The sequence below is a fragment of the Dermacentor silvarum genome, chromosome 2 (assembly GCF_013339745.2).
Source record: "Dermacentor silvarum isolate Dsil-2018 chromosome 2, BIME_Dsil_1.4, whole genome shotgun sequence".
Lineage (NCBI taxonomy): Eukaryota > Metazoa > Arthropoda > Arachnida > Ixodida > Ixodidae > Dermacentor > Dermacentor silvarum.
The window spans coordinates 158,147,322-158,153,523 of NC_051155.1; the positions used below are offsets into that span (position 1 = coordinate 158,147,322).

Below are 6,202 nucleotides of genomic sequence, written 5' to 3' on the forward strand. Positions count from 1 at the left end.
GAGACGCTGGCATTTTTTATAGCTATTAGCGTACGACAGCTCGTTCACATCACCACTCTTTGTGTCCGAAAATTTCCCTGTTACATCACATGTGATATTGAGTCACTTCTACAACCCGAATGATTTCAATCGTTTGTAGGTGGCAAAGACGGGGAGACGGCCGCTGAACTCTTTAATAAGATGCTTCAGAATGAGGAAGAATACAACGAGGCAGGGGCAGAATTGGACTCCCAGCTGGAGGAAGTAGACTCGCAGCATGGCGACGGTAGTGGCAGCTTCATGGAGTCAAGAAGCCAGGCGACGCCATCTCCATCCGATAGCCAGGCACTGCTGTCTGCAACTAAAGCAGCCTCTCAGGTGGACAGCTCGCACGTGTCAACATCACAAGCGGCTGTGCGGACTGAGCCAGTACGAGGTAGGTGTCCAGTACCTTAGCTGCTACCCCTAGACCATTTGTTATAGCTATTCAAGAACCGCTCGGCATATAAAAGTGACCTTTACAACCTTGTTAGGAAGTACGGGTCATGATGCACACTGCCACAACTTCTTTCCCCTGTGCCATCCTTTCATCTGCGGCTTCCAGTGTGCTTGTCGGGACGAGAGAAGAGAGAATGCGCTTGATGCGCATTCCTGTGCAGTACTTCTTGCACTGTTACTTCCTAACGAGCCCGACAATGAACTAACTTGCACTTCATTGCTCATGAATTTTTTTTCTTTTTTCCTGTAGGAAAGAAAAGGCAGGAGCAGGCTGCAGATTTTGAGTTTTTAGAAAAGCGTATGCATCATGACCTGTTCATGAAAGAAAAGGAGTGCGCCATGGAGGCCAGGCGTTTGGCTCTTGAAGAGAGGAGGCTGGCGTGGGAAGAAGAACGGACTCGGGCTGAGCTGCAGCTGAAGGAAAAAGAGATGGAAATGAAGGCGCAAGAACGAACAGAAGAAAGGAGAATGCTCGCTGAGCAAAGAGCGCGGGAGCAGAAGGAGAGGACAGAGGAGCACAACAAGGTTCTTGCTCAGCAACAATGCCTGCTGAGTATTCTGGAAAGAGTTCTAGAAAAAATAAACAAGTAATGCATGTGAAGTACTCGTAACTGACTCTCACAGGAAAGAAAAAATATCCTCACAAACACTTAATCAATGAACATATATTTTCACTGCAATGAGCGGGATACAGGAGCAGTATGACAACTGGTATGTAACAAAAAAGAAAAAGGCACAGTGAAATATTTACAATGTATAGAAAAAATAAGCACGACATTTTCTAATTACAATAACATTACAATCACATTGAGAATACAGTTCAGGTCCTTGGGTAAATGTTGTATCACCTGACTACATAATTCTTGAATTAAAGAGACCCAAGAACTCAGATAAGTAAAAAGCTAAACGCTCATTGACGTTTCGTCTTGACAAGTTTTGGACACAAGTAGTAACATAAGATTAACTCGGTAAGTGCTGACGTGGCTTCAAGTAGTCTTGCAAGCTTGGCGGGCTTACTGAGAAATACCGGCAAACTTGGCTGCCGTACACACACGTGTGGCAGTTTGTCAGAATGGTAGCCGCCTTATACATCTCAGCCACTTGTTGTCGGAGAAGTTTCTGGTTTTTCTTATAATCCAGAAAAGCGAATTCTCTCACGACTTTTCCGAAGCCCCACTCCACGGCTTGCCGCACACTACTCATCGCGTGATTAAAATGTTGCTGCGCAGGTGTAATCGAAAACCCACTATAGGGCTTCATGATCAATGGCAGCAGCGGATAGGCTGGGTCGCCATATATTACAAAGTCTTGGCCGTTGACCAGGCGCTCCAACTTTGCATATAGGCCACTGTCTCGAAGGATTCCTGCATAGAAGAGAAACCGATAAGTTGATGAATGGCTGAATATAGCAATAAGTGAAAGTGCAAGCTAGACGAAATGTCTGTGATCATTATTCAGTACAGCGCTTGCAAATGTGTGCCAGTAACAAGTAAGCAGCACTGAATTAATAGCTGGCATTTAAGTAATCACATGACCAACCTGCATCATGCCGTCGTCCAGGGTAATGCCCATCTAATTGGCATACAATGCCATTTGGGCACATTAGGGACTGATATTTCACACAGTGTACCCTTTTGTGGCCCGAAACATAGGCCTGTTGGTTCCGTTTCGGGCGGCATATTGCGCGGGCAGTGCCATCAATGAACGCCCAGCAGTTGTCCAGTGTTGCACCTTTTCTTCTCACAGCCTGGAACAAACAGCAACGGATCAACATTTAAATTATATCTACAGCTGCCGCAAAGCGAAATGTCAAACACACACACACGCACACACACACACACACACACACACACACACACACGCACACACACACACACGCACACACGCGCACACACACACACACACACACGCGCACACACACACACACACACACATGCGCACGCACGCACGCACACACACACACACACACACACACACACACACACACACACACACACACACACACACACACACACACACACACACATTTTCCCTTGTTTAACCGATACCGACAAATGCTGTAAATATACAAAAAAAGCAACCTATTCTAGTGAGAAACACAGTCGACTTACATCTGCGAAATCCCTCAGGCATTCTGAAGATAGCCAGGAGTGGTTGTTCATGTCCTCCAACAAGTGTCCGAACGTTGCCGTTATGTGCGTTACCACTTGCGAGCTCACGCTTGACATAACTGACGTGTGCAACCCAAAGATTTCTTGCAGGTCACACCATCTGTTTGGATAGGCGAGCCGCCGGAGTAAAAGGCACAGTGCATCACGGCCGACCACCGTCACTTTTGAGCACTGCATATTTTGTCGGGGATCAGCAGCAGACGAACAAGTTCACTCAGATCTCGTTTCTCGAAGCGGAATTGTTGTCGAAACAACGTCGGCTCCACTTGGTCCACATCGAGGAGTCCGTTGCGCGAGCGGTATCGCAGCAGCTCGCTTTCACGATCGCGCCTTATGCGGTATTCTATGTCGTCAAGGCTGCAGTCACCTTTCAAAAGCCACCGCTCGCGGGTTGTGAGCATCAGATCGTCTATTTCTTGCCATGAAAGAGTAGCCAAAAGGCGGCGATTCCACAAGATGCTTGACGGCATTCTCTTCCCTTGCTGCTGCTCGCCTGAACACAAAATCGGTGCGAACGCCGCGAAAAAGCTTGGCTTGTCTCGTGCCTTGACTTGTGACAACCAATGTTGGCTATACGAGTTTATTGCTTAGGCACTAGATGGCGCCAAGTAGCCCTCCGAGGCAAGGGTGTTGACCTTTAGGCGCACTCCACGTTTCAGATGTTGCGTGCGGTAAACTAATGGTGTGGGGGACAGCCTCAACCGTAACGTACGTAGCGCGCCGCGCGTTGCGTACGTAGTGTCTAGCGCGCGCTAAACTAAAACTCTCTATTATCACTGCGCCGTGTCGCCGCTTCCCACTCTGTGTGTGCATCGTACTATGCTAAGAGTGGTTCACTTCAAGTCGGTAAGGTCAGTACCGAACTATATAAGCAGTTTCCTTCGTCGTACTTGCTTATCCTATATTTCAGGTCCGCCGGCAGCGGACGAACTCGATCGTAGGCTGTGTTAGGCCTGATGAAGCTGCCTGAACGAGATCGACACCACCTCAAACTTGATGTGGAGGGCTTTAAAGGCGTGGAAATCGTGCATATCAGCGTCGGAAGCACGTTTCGACTCAATTTGAGCGTCAATAAATACATACACGAGCGCATTTGCGGCTATATTCACGTTGTCGGTGCGATGTTCTCACTCGGCGGCCGCTCGCACGGCGATCAGCACACTGGTTTTGTCAGCGTCTTCGGCACGAAAGCTTATCACACTACGATTACTCGCTGTCGTCAGTCGCGTCGTCGGTCGCTTCTTCGTCATACTTGTATGTCAATATAGGTCTCCCACTGGCACAGTATCACAGCTACAGCCGGCCGAGCGTTGGCGCCGGCGTGAGGTCGACTTCTGACCGTCATCGGTGTCGTGTCGGCATACATTGTGATGTACCGGACGTTAACCGAATATCCCTGTGAACAGCTGAAGTTTCTACCGAAACACAGCGCAAATACCGCGTCGTCGAACGGCACAGCACCGACAATATAGAGTTCGCGTCCTCGACGGCTATGCTGCATACTCGTGCGTCGTCAGCTGCACGAACCACCGACGCCGTACAAAACGTTTTCGGCGCTCGCCGCTAGGGTACAGCGCATGCGCACTCGGGACATGCAAAAGGCGGATTATCGCGCTAGGGCACACCAGGGCGGTGCGGTTCCGAGCGATGTAGTGGGAGAGGTTCGATAGAAGGAAAAATGCGAAAAGGTAACGTTGAGCACGAGAATGGAATGTATGTAGAAACAAGCGGTGTGATTTTTGTCATGTCTGAAAGTGTAAAAATGTGCGGTATTGAATCAGACAATATACAGAATTGATCGCAGTGTGTTTAGATGTATGGCATAAAGCCTCTGGTGCCCGATGGTGCGGTTACCACTTGTGACCTATTTTAGGGGTACACCATGTCATGGAAGTGCTTTAAACGAGATTTAAGTCAGCAAAACGCTTGTACTGGCAAAAACTATCGCCGCAAGCAAGCGGGGCCGGACGCGAGTGCGTTTGCATGTAGACGCGCTCAGCGTTGTCGCTCCTGAAGGCAGCTCCACTGAGCTGCAGTGGACATCTGGGTAAGCTCGGCGGCGCTGAGAAATCGCGGGTTTTCAAACGTGATGCATTATGTTTTTTTTCATAAGGTCAAGCAAGCGCCATCTCGAACGACCACTCGCTTTTGCGTTGTTTACTTGATGCGACGCAGCATGCGCACATAGGCAACGATGGACGCCGAAGACGCAGCTCCCCCGCTAGCGAAGGCGCGCCAGACGAGTCCGGCGTGCTCATGGCTCTCGCGTCCGTAGTTTCCTTGTGGACACCTTAGAGGCGTTGCTGCAGCTGCTAGGAGAGGAGGCAGAAGCAAAGGGGTGCAGTTGACGCTTCTTTAGCGCTTTTTTCCATTTGGCGCTGAGCCGTGCTCCCTCAAGGGCTGCAGAAGATAGCGCCAACCTTTCCCTTTCCCTCAAGAACCACTTATTAGCGCTTTTTTCCAGGGTGTGATAACGGATGCATGACGACTGTACAACGACGATAGCCTTTCGACGACGGCATGACAAATGTCGGATGACAAAGCTGTAATAACGGTGATGCTACCACCACGATGGCATCACGACCACGAGCCGATGCCTACCAGCCAAGCAATTAGACAACTTGGACGAATAGTTTGGGGTAGAAGGCGTGATGAGGACGGCATGTTGAAGTAAGTCTACGAGGCTGATTTCATGACAATAGAACGACCACGACTAGCAGCACATTCCTAGCGGCAGAAGCAGGTTCAAAACTTGGGCCACTGGGTTGGTGTTAGAAGATAGATAGATTAGATAGATAGATAGATTAATAGATAGATTAATAGATTAATAGATAGATAGATAGATTAATAGATTAATAGATTAATAGATAGATTAATAGATTAATAGATAGATAGATAGATTAATAGATTAATAGATAGATTAATAGATTAATAGATAGATAGATAGATAGATAGATAGATAGATAGATAGATAGATAGATAGATAGATAGGCTCAAAATGGCTGAAGAAGGCAAAAAATGCTATTCACATTAAAACGTTTATTGTTGGGATCGAGTATATGTGAGAGAAAAGAAATATTGTTGTGAATCTATTTAAAGTTACACATGAACGTTAAACTTCTTGCTCACCATGGGCCTCCAGATCAGAAATATTTGGTCGATAAACCTTTTCTTAAATGGGGGATTTGCCGCACTCCTGTAAAGAAACTCGGAAGCCAGAACGTCCAAAGCATCTCTCTCTCCATGTATATATATATATATATATATATATATATATATATATATATATATACATATATATATGATAAACGCCATTGATTTTTATAAAAGACATGTTTTTAGTAGAAAGGACAGTGCTCATTATCTGTGCAGCCACGAACATTCGGTAATACACGATGCTTATTAGACAAGGCCTCCTTGACTGTTCAATTCAGCCCGAATTCATGAGCAAGTAGTTTAAGTAAAAGGAAGAGGATATGACAGGGAAGCGACAGAAGACGCAGGTACACGACCCACGTGTACCTGGGTTGGAGAAGGCAGTTATTGTAAAACAA

At 47.2% G+C, this 6,202-nt stretch overlaps 1 pseudogene; it reads right to left on the reverse strand.

Annotated features, from left to right (window-relative positions):
- Positions 1-1,131: 1,131 nt before the first annotated feature.
- Positions 1,132-3,148, reverse strand: LOC125943554 (uncharacterized; annotated as a pseudogene).
- Between the last annotated feature and the right edge of the window lie 3,054 nt (positions 3,149-6,202).